We start from the raw sequence: 17,779 nt of genomic DNA on the forward strand, positions 1-17,779 counted from the left end.
CCTGAGAATGTTTGGGAGTTGTGGTTTTGCAACAGCTGGAGGCACACTGGTTGGGAAACATTGTTTCCTAATTCAGTGTTTCCCAACCCGTGTGCCTCCAGCTGTTGCAAAACCACAACTCCCAAACATTCTCAGGCATGCTGGGAGTAGTAGTTTTGCAACAGCTGGAACCCCCCCCCCCCCCCCCCCCTGTGAATGTACAGGGTACACTCACATGGGCAGGGGGCTTACAGTGAGTATCAGGCTGCAAGTTTGCGATGCAGCAAATTTTGCGCGGCAGCTCAAACTCGCTGTAATACCCCGCCCGTGTGACTGTACCCTAAAAACACTACACACCACTACACTAACACAAAATAAAATAAAAAGTAAAAAACACTACATATACACATACCCCTACACAGCCCCCCGCCCCTCCCAAATAAAAATGAAAAACGCCTGGTACGCCACGGTTTCCAAAATGGAGCCTCCAGCTGTTGCAAAACAACAACTCCCAGTATTGCCAGACAGCCGTTGACTGTCCAGGCATGCTGGGAGTTTTGCAACAGCTGGAGGCACCCTGTTTGGGAATCGCTGGCGTAGAATACCCCTATGTCCACCCCTATGCAAATCCCTAATTCAGGCCTCAAATGCGCATGGCACTCTCACTTTGGAGCCCTGTCGTATTTCAAGGCAACAGTTTAGGGTCACATATGGGGTATCGCCGTACTCGGGAGAAATTGACTAACAAATCTTGGGGGTCTTTTTCTCCTTTCACCCCTTATGAAAAGGTGAAGTTGGGGTCTACACCAGCATGTTAGTGTAAAAAAATAAACTTTTTACACTAACATGCTGGTGTTGCCCTATACTTTTCATTTTGACAAGAGGTAAAAGGGAAAAAAGCGCCACAAAATTTGTAACACAATTTCTCCCGAGTACGGAGATACCCCATATGTAGGCGTAAAGTGTTCTGGGGCGCACAACAAGGCCCAGAAGGGAGAGTGCGCCATGTACATTTGAGGTGATTTGCACAGGGGTGGCTGATTGTTACAGCGGTTTTGACAAACGCAAAAAAAACAAAACCCCACATGTGACCCCATTTCGGAAACTGCACCCCTCACGGAATGTAATGAGGGGTGCAGTGAGAATTTACACCCCACAGGTGTCTGACAGATCTTTGGAACAGTGGGCTGTGCAAATTAAAAATGTTGTACAGCCCACTGTTCCACAGATATGACAGACACCAGTGGGGGGTAAATGCTCATTTTATGCCTTGTTACGTTCCTCAAGGGGTCTAGTTTCCAAAATGGTATGCCATGTGGGGGTTATTTTGCTGTCCTGGCACCATATGGGCTTCCTAAATGCGACATGCCCCCCGAGCAAAATTTGCTCTCAAAAAGCCAAATATGACTCCTTCTCTTCTGAGCATTGTAGTTCGCCCGTAGTGCACTTCAGGTCAACTTACGGGGTACCTCCATAATCAGAAGAGATGTGGTTACAAATTTTGGGGGGTATTTTCTGCTATTAACCCTTGCAAAAATGTGAAATTTGGGGGGAAACACACATTTTAGTGATTTTTTTTTATTTATTTTTTACGTATGCAAAAGTCGTGAAACCCCTGTGGGGTATTAAGGCTCACTTTATTTCTTGTTACGTTCCACAAGGGGTCTAGTTTCCAAAATGGTATGCCATGTGTTTTTTTTTTGCTGTCCTGGCACCCTAGGGGCTTCCTAAATGCGACATGCCCCCGAGCAAAATTTGCTCTCAAAAAGCCAAATATGACTCCTTCTCTTCTGAGCATTGTAGTTCACCCATAGTACACCTCAGGTCAACTTATGGGGTACCTTCATACTCAGAAGAGATGGGGTTACAATGTTTGGGGGGTATTTTCTGCTATTAACCCTTGCAAAAATGTGAAATTTGGGGGGAAACACACATTTTAGTGAAATTTTATTTTTATTTTTTTACATATGCAAAAGTCGTGAAACCCCTGTGGGGTATTAAGGCTCACTTTATTCCTTGTTACGTACCTCAAGGGGTCTAGTTTCCAAAATGGTATGCCATGTGGGGGATTTTTGCTGTTCTGGCACCATAGGGGCTTCCTAAATGCAACATGCCTCCCAAAAACCATTTCAAAAAAACGTACTCTCCAAAATCCCCTTGTCGCTCCTTCGCTTCTGAGCCCTCTACTGCGCCCACCGAACACTTTACATAGACATATGAGGTATGTGCTTACTCGAGAGAAATTGGGCTACAAATATAAGTATACATTTTCTCCTTTTTCCCCTTGTAAAAATTCAAAAATTTTGTCTACAAGAACATGCGAGTGTAAAAAATGGAGATTGTGAATTTTCTCCTTCACTTTGCTGTTATTCCTGTGAAACACCTAAAGGGTTAAAACGCGGACTGAATGTCATTTTGAATACTCTGGGGGGTGCAGTTTTTATAATGGGGTCATTTGTGGGGTATTTCTAATATGAAGACCCTTCAAATCCACTTCAAACCTGAACTGGTCCATGAAAAATTGTGAGTTTGGAAATTTTGTGAAAAATTGGAAAATTGCTGCTGAACTTTGAAGCCCTCTGGTGACTTCCAAAAGTAAAAACACGTAAATTTTATGATGCAAACATAAAATAGACATATTGTATATGTGAATAAAAAAAAAAATTATTTGGAATATCCATTTTCCTTACAAGCAGAGAGCTTCAAAGTTAAAAAAATGCAAAATTTTCAAATTTTTCATAAAATGCTGGGATTTTTCACCAAGAAAGGATGCAAGATACCACAAAATTTTACCACTATGTTAAAGTAGAATATGTCACGAAAAAACAATCTCGGAATCAGAATGATAACTAAAAGCATTCCAGAGTTATTAATGTTTAAAGTGACAGTGGTCAGAATTGCAAAAAATGGCCGGTTCCTGAGGTGTAAAATGGCTGGGTCCTTAAAGGGTTAAAGGGTTAAAGTACATAATACCAATGACACGTTTCAGAAGGAAAGTCCACCTTCATCAGATTGGCATGCATAACATCACAAGAGAAGCTATTTATAGACACAAAAAATGGGTGCCAAGTACAGTGGGCGGAGTTACAATAAAAAAATAATTTTATAATAAGAATAATAAAAATAATGTGCACAGACATATATGATTATAAATACTCATAGTAGGTGACAACCAACATGGAAAAAGTATTAAATAATTTACACATATCGATAAAATACAGCGAGTAACCAGAGGTCATGACAAGCCCCACTCGCATGCACCGGCAGTAATGCATGAGAAAGCAATGTAAATAAACACACAGTATTGTACGGAGCCATGTGGTGCTCCGATCATTTGTAAACAGTAGAGGTGAAGAGGCAGGTTGCCAAGGACGCGTCGTCAGGGCAGTAGGAGGCCACGTGACCGGGCCAGCCAGTGACAGCGGCAGGGTGCGCACACTTCGCAAGGGGACTCCTGAGTGGCTGCACGCTGTTCGGGATGGAGCCACGTGACCGCATTCCGCCACTGACAGCGGTCCTGTGGAAAGATATGAATGAACATAATTAGTAAATGGTAAATAGTAAATAGTATGTTACTGCATCACGTTTGATACATTAGATAATAACATGTCGGGAGGAGAAAACCTATAAGGTGCATAGCGCTACATGGAGGGTATACATATACAGTACAGACCAAAAGTTTGGACACACCTCCTCATTCAGAGTTTTCTTTAATTTCATGACTATGAAAATTGTAGATTCACACTGAAGGCATCAAAACTATGAATTAACATGTGGAATTATAGACATAACAAAAAAGTGTGAAAATATGTCATATTCTAGGTTCTAGCCACCTTTTGCTATTGCCTTTTGGCATTCTCTTGATGAGCTTCCAGAGGTAGTCACCTGAAATGGTCTTCCTACAGTCTTGAAGGAGTTCCCAGAGATGCTTAGCACTTGTTGGCCGTTTTTGCATTCACTCTGCGGTCCAGCCCACCCCAAACCATCTCGATTGGGTTCAGGTCCGGTGACTGTGGAGGCCAGGTCATCTCACTAGTTCACTGCTACCAGTCAAAGAAACTACAGACTTACTCCAGCCTTCCTGCTGTGCCATGGTCCAGTGCTGATTTCCAGCTCCACATTTGTTGCTTAATCCCTTATTCCCTTATACAGTTTGCCTTGACTTACTGAGACCAATTCTGCACAGCTGTTTCAAGGTCTCCTATTCCCTTAAGAGGGGTACTCCGGTGGAAAACTATTTTTTTTAAATCAACTGGTGCCAGAAAGTTAAACAGATTTGTAAATGACTTCTATTTATAATTGTAATCCTTCCAGTACTTATGAGCTGCTTTATGCTCCAGAGGAAGTTCTTTTCTTTTTGAATTTATTTTCTGTCTGTCCACAGCAAATCCCCATAGCAAACCTCTCCTGCTCTGGACAGTTCCTGACATGGACAGAGGTGTCAGCAGAGAGCACTGTGGTCAGACAGAAAATAAATTCAAAAAGAAAAGAACTTCCTCTGTAGTATTCACCAGCTGATAAGTACTGGAAGTATTAAGAATCTCCGTGCGGACCGCTCTGAAATGCGCCGCTCGGGTCATGTGCCATCTCCCTGAAGAGTCTGCAGAAAGAATAGACATGTCAATTCTTTCTGCAGACACAAAAATTAGAATTTCCACGCTAGATGTTTCCGTGGATATTCAGTTATGTGAACAGTACAGCAGAATCCCATTTAAATCTGCTGCTGCGAAATCTCCAATGCGAAATTCTTCAGCGGAATTATGCACGGAAATTCTGCCGTGTGAACATAGCCTAAGGGTATGTCCACACTGTGTAATTCCCACGGAATTCCGTGAGCGGAATTACACAAAGTGAACATTAACATAAGTGTGAATGGGTCTTCCACGAGACCCCTCCACACAGAGGAATTTCAGCGACGGACAATTCCGCCGCTGAAATTGTTCCACGCAAAGAAAGAACAAGCAGCCGTCATGCCCCCTCCCATAGACTTGCATTGAGGTGGCGGGGCGTGACGTCATGAGGGGGCGGGGCTATGACGTCTCGAGCTCCCAGCTCCAGTGTTCAAAACAGTTTGTTCCAAATGCTGAGGAGCAGAGTACCCCTTTTAAAACAGCCGTTAAACGGCCGTTGCAACATCCCATTAAAGTCTATGGGATTTTTACATTATCCGTTTTAACCCCTCATAGCCCGTTATTAATAACGAACATTATTTTGTGACGGGAGAAAAATAGTGTATGTACCATTTTTTCTCCCGTCACAAATAACGTCCGTTATTAATAGCGGGCTATGAGGGGTTAAAACGGATAATGTAAAAATCCCATAGACTTTAATGGGATTTTGTAACGGCCGTTTTTTAAGGGTTTTCATAACGGAAGAACTTTATAGTGTGAAAGCCGCCTTACTGAAATGCAGTTAGGGTCAGGGAGCCAGAGGACTATCTGTATGAGCTGTAAGCAAGATCAGAACACTCCAGAAATACTGAAGGTCATGTAGCCCCTTCCCCTCTATACAGGAGCCAAGTGGGAGGCAGGGCAGCTTTGTATTAACCCTTCCCCAGGACTTTCCATGCACTTTCCCACAGTGCAATCTATACTGTATGTTGCCGTAGCATGACCACTCCACCTCCCATGCTTTTTTTTTTATGCTCGGGATATTCTTCCCCCTACAAAAGAATCCTAGCAATGTAACAAGACTGAGACTATGGGGCCTGGTCGCAGTTGCTACCACCGAGACCCCTATAGTGATTCCACTGGCTTGCTGTGCGTTGCCATATTGGTAACTCCCTTTAACTTCTATGGAAGTTAATAGGGTTATCCAGGATTGGAAAAACAGCAGATTTTTCAAAAAAACAGCACCACCCCTGTCCTCAGGTTGTGTGTGGTATAGCAGCTCAGTTCCATTGAAGTGAATGGAGCAAAGTTGTAACGCGAGGACAGGTGTTGTGTTGCTTTCAGAAAAAAACTAGCTCTGCTTTTCTATTCCTAGAAAACTCTTTTAAATGCTTCTATATGTTACTCACTAGGTCATGCAGATTCTTAATGTTTCTTTAATGACTAAGTCTAGCTTTAGTATTTGGCTCATAAATCCAGGGCCGGACTGGGAATGAAAACCAGCCCTGGAAATAATTGCAGACCAGCCCCACAGCCTAGATTTATCTCTTTACAGTACACTAATATATATATATATATATATATATATATATATATATATATATTTATTTATTTTTTATTATTATTATAATTTTTTTTATTTATTCATTTCCTTGATATATATTTCGAAGAAATAAATTGCTACTGTATTTCACTATGCTGGAGCAATTTATATATGTGTCAATTTTCCATGCATTGTAATACTGAATATGTCTATATAAGTAATTCATTTACCAAGTAACAATAGTATGGGAGGAAAGGAAATATTACCATCACACTGTAACTGACCAAGTCCTCTATACTTAAACTGATAATAACAATAATGGCGCTATTAAAGGAGGAATATTATCACCATGCATAGTCCCATCATACTGTTACTGACCAAATCCTGTATACTAGTGTTTCCCGACCTTTTTCGGCTCAGGGCACCCCTCCGAAAAAAAAAAAATTGCCCGGGCACCCTGACCGAAGTTGATGAGCAAAAAATAAATAAATTATTATTATTAAAAAAAAAAAAAAAAACAATGCACACAAATTCCAATATCTATTTATCAGTGGGTATGTAGTTTAAAGTGCTGCTTTATACAGCAACTCACATGTGACGTCTTCTCTGATCAGCGTCGTTCGTCTGGTCTGGACCGTCCTGACCATTTATTCCAGCCACAACTCTTCACCGTTAAACCTGCAAAACAAATCTATTGAAGTGAAGAGGAATACAAGGGTGTATAGGTGTAAAGGGGTAACAGAGGGGGTGTACATGGGAGACAGGTGTGTATAGGAGTATACGGGGGAGACAGAGGGCTGTACATGGGTGACAAAGGGGTGTACATGTTAGAAAGGTGTGTAGAGGAGTATATGGGGGTGACAGAGGGGTGTAGGGGGTGATAGAGGGGTTTACAGTGGTGGCAGAGGGGTGTAGAGGAGTGTACATGGGTGACAGAGGGATGTACATGGGTGACAGAGGGGTGTAGAGGAGTGTACATGGGTGACAGAGGAATGTACATGGGTGACAGAGGGGTGTAGAGGAGTGTACATGGGTGACAGATGGGTGTAGAGGAGTGTACATGGATGACAGATGGGTGTATAGGAGTGTACATGGGTCACAAAGGGGTGTAGAGGAGTGGCAGAGGGATTTAGAGGAGATTATATGGGTGGAAGAGGGGTGTAAAGGGGTGAACATGGGTGACAGAGGGGTGTAGAGGAGTGTACATGGGTGACAGAGGGGTGTACATGGGTGATAGAGGGGTGTACATGGGTGGCAGAGGGGGATAAAGGGGTGTACATGAGTGACAGAGGGGTGTACATGGGTGACAGAGGGGTGTAGAGGAGTGTACATGGGTGACAGAGGGGTGTACATTGGCAAATTCGCCACTGGCGCCCTGTGCTCTTCACAGATGAGAGCAGGTTCACACTGAGCACATGTGACAGACGTGACAGAGTCTGGAGACGCCGTGGAGAACGTTCTGCTGCCTGCAACATCCTCCAGCATGACCGGTTTGGCGGTGGGTCAATAATGGTGTGGGGTGGCATTTCTTTGGGGGGCCGCACAGTCCTCCATGTGCTTGCTAGAGGTAGCCTGACTGCCATTAGGTACCAAGATGAGATCCTCAGACCCCTTGTGAGACCATATCCTCATGTATGGTGGGCCCTGGGTTCCTCCTAATGCAAGTGGGGTGTCCCGGTACCGTATTGCATACCGTACCTTGTGTTGTGGTCTCCAAAGTCAGAGTTCCTACGTTCAGGTAGAGTCCCCCAGGTGGGACAGCCCCTAGTCGCCTCCTTCTATTCTAATTCTATAATGTTTATAAGTGTATATTTAATAATGTAAATATCTAATATAAGGCATATTAGTGTACTTACCTTGTTAGCGTCGCAGGACCTTCGGTCATGTGACTATGTTAATTCCTCTATGGTATGTTGGAGGACCTTTGGAGGTCCTTGGGTCACATGGTTACCAATAACTCTATGTAAAGATGATTGACAGAAGTAATGGACCAATCAGCTCTAGTCCAGCCCCTGCCCATATAAGGGAGCTGTAGCCAATCATCGCTCTCTTGAGTTCCTGCTCTCGTGGATGCCGGACTAGCAGGACGGATCTGCGCAACTTTCAATGACAATCTAGGCCAGAAGCCTGCCGGCCTCAGCACAAAACTAAACTGTGAGTTCTAAACTAATCCCCGCTAAAGCTAGCGTGACTACTGGACTGCAACTAAAACCCCTAAATCCAGTGGAACAGCGCATATCAGTCTACAGACTCTAAATCGCTTAAGGTCCCGACCACTGTCAATCTCTAAGAGACTTTGCATGTATTGAGACTGTTCCGGTTGTAAAGCTTGCATAAAATCTTCAGTAAAGTTCCGACAAGTTTCTGCAAATCTCCGGTTGTGGACATTCAATTATTTAATAACTCCCTATTGCTCTTGGGAAGGGTGGCGGTAGGTCAAGCATTACAGAGGAGCCCCCACCCTGGCATCACGTATAGCAAGGGTTAACAAGCACCCTTTAGTAACCGCACAGCTACACTCCCCATACCCTACTCCCCCCAGGCTATCACACAAGACAATGCTAGACCTCATGTGGCTGGAGTGTGTCAGCAGTTCCTGCAAGAGGAAGGCATTGATGCTATGGACTGGCCGCCCGTTCCCCAGACCTGAATCCGATTGAGCACATCTGGGACATCATGTATCGCTCCATCCACCAATGCCACGTTGCACCACAGACTGTCCGGGAGTTGGTGGATGCTTTAGTCCAGGTCTGGGAGGACATCCCTCAGGAGATCATCCTCCACCTCATCAGGATCATGCCCAGGCATTGTATGGAGGTCATACGGGCACGTGGAGGCCACACACACTACTGAGCCTCATTGTGACTTGTTTTAAGGACATTACATAAAGTTGGATCAGCCTGCAGTTTGGTTTTACACTGTGATTTTGAGTGTGACTCCATATCCAGACCTCCATGGGTTTAATTTCCATTGAAAAAATTTTGGTGATTTTGTTGTCAACACATTCAACTATGTAAAGACGAAAGTATTTCCTACGATTAGTTCATTCATTCAGATCTAGGATGTGTTATCTTAGTGTTCCCTGTATTATTGTGAGCAGTGTAGGTCTCCAGAGGTGGGACCAGCATCTGTCAGGCATTAGTGCCATTAATATCCAAGCTGAGGACACTCATTTACGCTGCTTATTTGTCACTAGTAGTAATGTATTTGGTAGCTAAATACCTAACATTTTTTTATTTTGTAGGATCCCGGTAAGTATATATCCTGGAGGTTGCTTAATAACTATACAAGACCTCACATGGTTTAAAAGCCTTCACAGCTGCTCAGTATACTCCACATAATCTTCCATTTACCCCATTATAGTAATCTTAGAATGACCATTACTGAAGAATTACCTTGCTTTAAGTGCATAGTGTTGTTATTCCAAGTTTGTGTACCCTACCTTCAATATATTTATTTCTTCATTCCATGAAATGTCATATGGATTACTTCAAATTACATCTTAAGGCTAGGGTACAGCTAAAATATCCCACCTTGTTTTTAGGGTTGTGCATCATTCCATTATTTCCTTAAAACATCAGAAAATTTACTTTTTTTTGCCTTTTTTTATTGTTGCTGTTTTTATACTGGCCTTTGGGACACAAGCAACAATATAAATGTGTGATATTTCCAGTTCTCTGCAGCACATTTGTAAGCTTTGCTATGTAGTGTTGTTCGCGAATATTAGCAATGCAAATTTTATTCGCGAATATCGCATATTTGCGAATATTCGCGAATATAGCACTATATATTCGTAATTCTGAATGTTTTATTTATTTATTTATTTTTCACAGTACACATCACAGTGATCACCCCTCTCTGCTTCCAGCTTGTGTGCTCTAAAGAAGGCTCTAATACTACTGTGTGAGACTGGCGTACGAATTTTCGCATATGGGAAAATTTGCATATGCGAATTTGCGCTTATGCAAAATTTTGCATATGCAAATTTTCGCACATGCAAATTTTCGCATATGCGAAAATATAACGCGAATATTATGAATATGCAAATTTAGCGAATATATGACGAATATCCGGCCATATATTCGCAAAATATCGCAAATTTGAATATGGCCTATGCTGCTCAACACTATTAATGCTATGTAGACTTATAGAAGATCAAGTCAAAGAGATTAATACACATTTAAGAAATTCCCAAAATAAATTGAAATTCTATAACAGATTCTAGACCAGTCCGAAAAAAGAATTTAAATTCCGACAAAGTGCAAAAACAATTTAGACTCAAAAATGTATTCAGACCACAGATGGTAAGAAAAAAATGCAAATCCTATAGCCAACTCCAGGGTCCTGTGGATTGGACTGTGCCAGGTGTCAGTGCAGCAATGTACAGATCTGAAGAAGGGGGAGAAGTGGTCAGTGAATCCATTCTTTACCAATTGGATTAAAGGGGTTATCCAGGAATAGAAAAAAAACTGCTAATTTCTTTCAAAAACAGCTCCACATCTGTCTTCTGGTTGTGTGTGGTATTACAACTTGTATCAACAGAAGATAGGTGAAAATCCAGCTCTCAGCAAGAGATGAGATTAAAACTTCAAACTTTAATGTAAATCCAGGTTAAAAGCAAAACAAAAGCAACATGTCACTGTCAAAAAGGGAAAAAACGCTGACGTGTTTCAGGCTGGGCATCAGCTCTTAAAGGGGAACTCCGGTGGGAAACAAATGTGAACGCGCCCTAAGTCTGAATTTTACAAAATATTTTGGATGGGTTAGATGCTATAAACTGCATGCGTCACAGCTTCCGCTCTGAACTCGACCCAGCCACATGAGGTTTTTGGCAGGAGTCCCTGCAGGACAATCAAGGTGGTTCCAAATCCGAATTGGGAGCCAAATTAAAAGTGGTGACTTATGCCAAGCTTATTGCTCTAAGAGCCTCTGATAAACCAAAGAGCATTGCCTTATATTAAAGGAAGTGTTCTCAGCCCCCTCATTCAAGGTGGTGCCTCAAGCTAGCCGTACACATACACAAGATGTCTGGCAGCTGAATGCTCATCGGGGCCGTCTTTAATGCAGGGCAAATGGGGCAGCTTCCCTGGGCCCAATCATTCCTGGGGGCCTAAGCAACTGCTCCCATGGGCTTAACAAACACATTTTCACTATCTCCGCAATGAAAAGGGGGACTCATCAGGGGATTTGGGACATAGGTCCCCAGACAATGGTGGTTTTCAATTGTGTGTGTGCAAGACACACATTTGATCATAAGCCGTTCCTGGGGCTCCATCCTGACACTTTAGCCAGGGCTTCCGATGCAGGTAGATTGGGGAGCAGAGTGCCGGGAGTTGCATGGGTGCTAGAGGTGAGTGATTTTTTATTTTTATTTCATAGAGCCATTGGGGCTTAATACTACACAGCAGAGGCCTAATAAAGGCTTGGGGGGGGGGTCTAATAATATGGGGTCACAGAAGGACCCTAATACAGTATGAGGAGCTTAAAAGTATATGGGGACACAAAAATGTGCCTAATACAGTATTGAGCCATGATACTATATGAAGGCAGTATGGGGTCCTAATACTATATGAGGGCAGAATGAAGGTTAATTCTGTATGGCAGCAGTATAGGGGCCTAATTACTATAGGGGGACACAGAGGAGGCCCAACTGCTGTATGGGGCACAGATGGGCCTAATATTATATGGGGGCACAAAGTAGGCACTATTTGTATAAAGTTGAGTATTTGTGCTGGAGAAAGGAGCCAAAAATGTTAGATTTTGTGGAGACAAGTCCATATCAGGAGAGGGCTTCAAGATGGCCTGGGTTGGATGGAAAAGAAAAGGAAAAGTGAACGACCCTGGTCAGAGAAAATGCCACCTGTGAACCACTGTAATCACTTACACGGTCTGCCCAGGGTCCAGTCCTAATTATAGACAGCCCTGATGCTAATTTGGCCAACAGATATACCTCTGGAATCCCCCACATACACATGGAGGCTCGGCATATATTCTGAATTGGGAGAGAGTAAACCATTGCCTAACGCCAATATGTCCAATCCTTCCCTCCTGAATGGTGGTTGTATACATAGTCACCTGGTTCCAATAAAATTGCCCAGTCCCACTGAAAGCATTTGAGAAATCCTGGTTTGTTAAATGAAATATTGCCTTGTGCACTGCTTATATTGTGCTGCCATTGTATATACAATATACTGCATATTTATTATCATTCATTTATTTTAAATGAGAAGTCAGAGGTCGTGCACCGAGGACCTACAACCTTGAGAAATTGTATTTATTCTGAACTTCATTTTACTGATTGATCTTATATATATTCTCCTGGTGATCATAACATGACCATGCTCATTTCTTGTATTGAATCAATAAAGTATACATTTAATAGAAAAAACATTGGGTTAAGGGGTTATGGTCAACCGCTCAATATCATTTTTTTTTTATTGTCACTTACTTTGTGGTTTATATTTATATTGCAAAGGAAAGGTATTTACATGTCAGCTGTTTATTCCTTCAGTAAATATCACATCTTCATAATGTGTTCATTATGGTGTTTTAAGGTTGATATTTATTTAGTTGTATGCGGAGTTTGGCAAAGGTGCTTATTGTTGCAGATTTCAGCTTTAAGCAGAAGCACCCGTACTCATTGTAGGAGAATTAACTTAAATTTATTCCATCAACATGGAGTCTACAGAATTAATAGATTAATAGACACATCACAAATATAGAGAGCATAGAGACTATAAGAACTATGGTCACTGTAACAAGCGGTAACAGTCAACACGGTACAATCTGGTGGAATTTTAACATAGCTCCTCTAGCATAAGCTGCACTTGTAAACCCTAGGACAGTGTATTCCAACCAGGGTCCCTCCTCTTTCACAAATCTACTGTAATGTCCATTTATTTGATTTTGCATTTTACGGTTTTAGGCCCTTTTCAGACTTTGTTTTTCATGCATTATTTGTTTTCTGTGCTTTTCTTCCAGGCGTTGAAGAGTTAAACTTTCACACATGTGCTTGGCGGGTGTGGCTATATAACTCCAGCTCAGTCTGTATTCCAGTTGCTGGTTATTGAGTGCAATACTACCATGTTTGTTTGTGCAATACACTTCCAAGTCTGCTTGAGCATGCACCTTGTATTTATCTTGCCATTTTATCTGGGTTTTTAGCCATGGTTGTATAGCATGCTCCTTGTATTTTAGTCTGTGTTACATTAGTCGGTTGTAGTATTAGGTTTGTCTGTTCAGCTTTGTCGGTGTTCACATTATGTCCGAGTCTTGTTTCTACCCTGTGCCCTGTGTGTTATATTCCTGCTCAAGAGTCTATTCAGACTCATCCGGTTCTAGTCAAGTGTTTCATGTGTTATATTTCCGTTTCATACTGGGTCAGCATTTTGTCCACACGGTGGAGTGTGTCTGCTACTGGCCGTAGCCTATTTGGCTTTATTATTGTGTCCCAGTGTGAACAGTTTCCTGTATTTATATCCTGTTTGGTTGATCTGATCTTTGTCCTTTATACTTGTACCTGCTTGTGATAGTTCTTAGTAACTTGCCTGTTGAGTTTAGTGTCTTGGCTCTCAGTTGTTCTGCTATCCCCTTCATCTCCTGGATTCTGCTGTATACTCCTATCATGCCTAGTCTTGTTTATTTTTATCATGTCTGCCGTTTATCTTATATCTGGTTTAATGAACTGTTTGTTGATTCGCTATATTCTGCTCTGTTTGTGAGTTAATGCCTTGTAAGTATTTGTATTCTGTTCTGGCCTGTGACTGACTATGTTTATTTGTTTTTACGCCACTGCACTTTAGCGCAGGAAGGGGCCGTCTCCCAGTTGTCGATCCATTGTTTAGGATGGATGGGCAAGTAGGCAGGGAGAGATGTTTTAGGGTCAGTTTAGGGCTCACTCTCCCTGTCCCCCTGGTCGGTCCCTGACATCTACAACTCCCAGCATGCTTGGAAAACCAAAGGCTATAACTATAGTTGAAAACAGAGACTTATTTTTATTTATTTTTTACATTACATTTTTTTTTTACATTAGTTATTATGAGCATACGCTAAAAACAATTTTGGTGAAATGGTCATTATTATTTCCCTATACAGGCGAAAATGTTTTATTCCTCGAAAATGGGGAAAATATATCACATCATAAATTATTCATCAATCTGGAAGATAGGACCACAAATAGAAAAATAACATCGGATTTATGTCCTGTAGCCGTTTCTAAATTTAATATGTTGTGCTGAGGTTTCAGGGACATTTATTCGAGTGTGAAAAAGCCCATGATTTTATGCAACATTTTTCACCTGTTACGAAACCCTCAAGGTTAGAGACTGTACATGAAGAGCATACGCAAGTGCAACGGAAAGAATGACAAAATCATCTCCAACAAGCGGAGGGGAAACAGCGCATTCATTAGTATCACTTCAGACTGATTGTTTACTAAAATTTCTGTTTTAGGGTCGGAACACCAATCGCTCATTGACAAACACTGAACATCACTCATGAAAATATCCACAGGTAATAAGTGGAGATACTGCTACTAACAGTACCTAATAAAACCTATGTTAAATGCACGTTGCGATCCGATTGTCTTCATTTAGAAGCACTACAAATAGTTTTTTCCCCATATCATACACACTAACCATCACACAGTACCATTTGATTGATTCCAGCAAAGCTGCATCTATATTTCCTTACTGTAACTGAATCATGTGATCACCAATCTGACTCACAAAGTTACAATTTTTGTGAGAAGATGTCAGTCCTGGATCAGTAACTCCCTGTGAACTGCAAAATGACATCATGACATCATCACTGGCCAGCATTGGGAACATTTAGTTCCAAATGCTGTGTGCGCGCTGCGGGGGTCAGCCACACCCCCTCATAACATCAGGACATGCCCCCTCAATGCAAGTCTATCAGAGGGGGCGTGGCGGCCCTCCAGCTCTATCTGTACACTGCTGCTGCTATCTCTATGGGATCAGGATATATAGTAGTTATACACCTCTCCTCCAGCTTTGTTTGTATACTGCTGCTGCTATCTCTTTGGGATCAGGATATATAGTAGGTATACATCTTCCCTCCAGCTCTCTCTGTATACTGCTGCTGCTATCTCTATGGGATCAGGATATATTTATATAGTAGTTATAAAACTCCCCTCACAACTCTATCTGTATACTGCTGCTGCTCTCTATGGAATCATGAGATACAGTAGTTAGACACCTCCCCTCCAGCTCTATCTGTATACTGCTGCTACTATCTCTATAGGATCAGGATATTAAGTAGTTATAACTTTCCTGAGGCTGTGTCCAAACTTTGGGGGAGATTTATCAAAACCTGTCCATAGGAAAAATTGCTAAATTGCCCATAGCAACCAATCAGATCGCTTCTTTCATTTTTCATAGGCAACTATGCTATGGGCAACTCAGCAACTTTCCCTCTGGACAGGTTTGGATAAATCTAGCCCTTTGTGTTTCTCGCTGTATTTCCAGTGTTTTTGCTGCAATCATGGCCAAAAATATGCTACTTTTCCCCCCAAATTGCTGTGTCATTTTTACAGCGGCTTTGGAAAATCGCAGCAGAAACAGCCAAAATTCAGTAAAACTGTGTAAAAAATCTATGGAACAAACAAAGGAAAGTCTCTTAATAATTTAACAACAGTCTCTAGCTGGAAAGGGGTTCCTGTCTTAGACAGTCCTTGGGTTTGAAGAGGTGAAAGGTTCACTGTCTGTCCTAAATAAGGGCACTTGGATCTGATTGACCTAGTAGACAAGGCTCTCCTCAAACACAAGACATAGCCATATCAGCTTCACACACTTAAAGGAGTAATCCAGGATTTATTTTATTTGACTATGGAATTCTGGGATTTGTAGGCAAAGAAGAAAACTCTAACAGGAAATACCAGTTCACAAAAAGCTAGCCACAGTGTTATGGTAATCTCACAACATAGCCATTTAGCCCCAAGACAAGCCCAGATCCTTCTTAAGCATGTCCATTACTGTCTGCCAGGTACATACTAAAATCACCTTATGGTGGATAACCCCTTTAAGATGACTATGGTTACATTTCTGAAGAGAAAGTAACTGTTGGCACAGGCGCTGCCTCCATCTAAATAAGGCTAGGTTCACACCACGTTTTTGCAATACAGTTCCCATATCAGGTTTTTGATTTAAAAAAAAAACAGATTCCTCAAAACCTGACTAAACTGTATCAAAACGTGTGTACATTTAATCCATATACAGTTTGAAAAATGATGTTCGGTTGCATCCGTTTTTGAAGAAAAAAAAGTACAAGTTTTTAACTTTTCACTCCATTATGAATAAAGTTTCAATTGTTTGATTGAAATTCCAAGTCAAAAACCGTATGGTGAAAACCGGATGGAACAGGACATATGTACAGTTCTGTACAGTTCCCATTGACTTCCATGTTAAAAAAAAAAAAAAAACTTATACGGTTCAAAACGGTTTATCAGCCGTACCAAAAACCGTGGTAGGCTCCGATTTTGGGTACGGGAAAAAAACTGACAAAACCGTTTAAGATTCAAATCGGACACAACTGGATGCAACTTTTGGCAAACGGTTTTCAATGGAGAGTCAGTGCATATGGTTGTCAATACGGTTCCGTACGGTTTTCAAATTGAAAACGTATAAGGGAACTGTATTGCAAAAACGTGGTGTGAACCCCGCCGTGGAGATCACACATAATGGTGGTCAAGTTTTCTGGTGGGTTCTCAGCTCTTGATGGGACTTCACTACCATGTCTCAGTAGATGCCACTCACCAAAAATTATTTCTGCAATAGCAAAGATGAAATCAAGACAATCGCACAGAAACTTATGTTCAGTCTTATCTTTATCCCTGGTGCATTAGGATATCCCGACTCAAGATATTGCTATGTCTGGTTAAAGGGGTACTCCACTGGCCAGCATGGAACTAAATGTTTCGAACGCTGATTTCACGCTGTGGGGGTCAGCCACACCCCCTCAATGCAAGTCTATGGGAGGGGGCGAGACATCCGCCGCACCCCCCCATAGACTTGCATTGAGGGGGCATGGCTGACACCCGCAGCGCGAAAACTAGTTTTCTAGTGGCCCTCGGCTCTTGGTGGGACTCACCTACCAAGTCTCATAGAGTCTCGGTCCCCAGCCTCCTCACAGACATATTGACAGCCGTCACGCCCCCACCCATAGACTTTCATTGAGGGGGCGTGGCTGACCCCCGCAGCATGAAAACAGCATTCGAAACATTTAGTTCAATGCTGGCCAGTGGATTACCCCTTTAACACACTCAAGATGCCTACATCTGTAACTTTTGGTTGAGGAGCTTACTGCATGTGGCTAGTGGATCCTTTTGAAGACGGACCTGCTGTTGGCCCAGCCGGCAGCTCTTGATCCACCATTGGCACAGGCGCTGCTTCCATCTAAATGAGGCAACAAACACAATGGTGGCCACGTTTTCTAGTGGGCACTCAGCTCTTGGTGGGACTCACCTACCAAGTCTCAGTCGATGGTCACTGACCAAAAGTTATTTCTGCAAGAGGAAAGATGAAATCAAGACAATAGCACAGAATTAAATGTGCCTCGGTCCCCCGCCGCCCCATAGAGTCTCGGTCCCCAGCCTCCCCATAGACATATTGACAACTCCAATGAAAGTTGA

General features: G+C 42.3%; 1 long non-coding RNA gene across 1 annotated transcript in view; it reads right to left on the reverse strand.

Annotated features, from left to right (window-relative positions):
- LOC130361274 (uncharacterized) overlaps positions 1 to 17,779 on the reverse strand; it is a 48,290-nt gene that overhangs the window by 13,287 nt on the left and 17,224 nt on the right. Inside the window, exon 2 of the long non-coding RNA XR_008890935.1 lies at positions 6,725 to 6,810. This is a non-coding gene — a long non-coding RNA (uncharacterized LOC130361274). The remainder of the gene's footprint in view (positions 1 to 6,724; positions 6,811 to 17,779) is intronic.

This window comes from Hyla sarda, chromosome 3 (assembly GCF_029499605.1).
Source record: "Hyla sarda isolate aHylSar1 chromosome 3, aHylSar1.hap1, whole genome shotgun sequence".
Lineage (NCBI taxonomy): Eukaryota > Metazoa > Chordata > Amphibia > Anura > Hylidae > Hyla > Hyla sarda.